Raw genomic sequence first — 1,793 nt, 5'->3', positions numbered from 1 at the left:
TTGCCATTCATTATAGACTGTAAATACAGTAGGTACCTAACTACAGCGACCCTAACTTTCGACCCTCTTCAGCTTTATTATATGTATAGATTGTAATAAACTTTTTAAGGATCTTCATTGTTTCATTTCCACCCATTTTCCACCATAGAAGGTAGCATTCTATAGAAGTGGTCTACGCGTGCCTCCCTGAGAAACAAAACATATAAATTCGATATTATTTGTTATGGTGGGCAACAAATGAATTTGACCAATCACGGTGGGGAATAAAACAAGATGTGAGACTGTGACAAGGACAAACAATAATAGCGCTTTCGCTGCTACTCCTACTGAAAGATACATAAGACTATCCCGTTCTGTCAGTTATCCCCACCACTCATGCCCAATCCAGTTATACCAGATTCATGTTTTCCACCGTTAACTATAATATTTTTCAAACGAAGGGTATATACGCTGACAGGTGTCATTTCCATACAATGTATAACCTAAAAATTACTAATGTCGCAAAATTGTATTGAATTCTATCAACTCTCTTCTGTATTGAAATCTATCATCGTACCCTTCCAGTTTGAAAAATACTACACTTAGCAAAAAAAAAGAATGAAATCCTTTTAATGGGGACAGCAGTAAGATGGTAGAGTTGGACCAAGAAAAGTCTGCAGCGATTTTGATAGCCCACGCAGTGCAAGTTATTTACACGTCATAAATTCATAGAAGTTTGACGTTTAAAATGACATTTGCACTGCGTGGGCCAAGGCCCCAACATTCTCGGTTCTCAGTACAAAATTTATCCGTCAAGCCGTAGCCATTTTGGTGGTGGGCAAGCTGTGTATGTGTGCGTTAAAATGTGTATGTGTGAGTTTATTGCACGTTTTTAGGGACGTGGATTTGTCGATTTTAATCATGTTATATATCGATACTCTCTACACAGTGGAACGGAATAGCGATTAATTGAAGCTTCGATATATTCACTAAAGATAAACAACCTGGAAATGCTAATGGATAATGAATACTTTATAATATTATAATAAACTCTATTATTTCGAAAAACTATATTTGGTTTTAATGTAACTTTTACGAGGGCTGTTTGATAAGTACCCGTTTATGAAAAAAATTATCAGTTGTTTTTGTTTATATGCATTTATTTTTCTTCATAGTCTCCTTTTAACTCTATACACTTGTTCCACCTATATTCAAGCTTCAATAAACCATCCAAAAAGTATGATTTCGGAAAGTCATTAAAATAGGCCTCTGTGGCGGCAATGACTTCGTCATTTGATCCAAATCGCTTACCACCGAGCCATTTTTTCAGGTTGGGAAACAAAAATAAATCGCATGGGGTCAAATCTGGAGAATACGGGGGGTGAGGCAATAGGGCGTAGCGTAATTGTGTTAATTTAGCCATCACAACTCTAGACGAATGAGCTGGTGCGTTGTCGTGATGAAACAGTACTTTTTTATTTTTTAAATGGGGTCGTTTGTCCTTCAACACAGCGTCAAATTCATCTAATAAATTGGCATAGTACTGCCCTGTTATCGTTTTCCCCTTTTCTAAGAACTCAATATGTATAATACCCTGCGAATCCCAAAAAACGGTCGCCATGACCTTTCCAGCCGATGGAACGATTTTTGCTATCATTCGCGCAGGTTCACCCGGTAAAATCCACTGCTTCGACTGCCCTTTCATTTCCGGAGGGTAGTGGTGACCCACGTTTCGTTTACGGTCACGAAACGACGCAGAAACTCCTTCGGGTTACGTTTGAACACGGCCAAACACTGCTCCGAAGTAGTCAGTC

This window comes from Cydia amplana, chromosome 8, assembly GCF_948474715.1.
Source record: "Cydia amplana chromosome 8, ilCydAmpl1.1, whole genome shotgun sequence".
In the NCBI taxonomy this organism is placed as follows: domain Eukaryota; kingdom Metazoa; phylum Arthropoda; class Insecta; order Lepidoptera; family Tortricidae; genus Cydia; species Cydia amplana.
Note: the sequence above shows the minus strand (reverse complement) of the source record.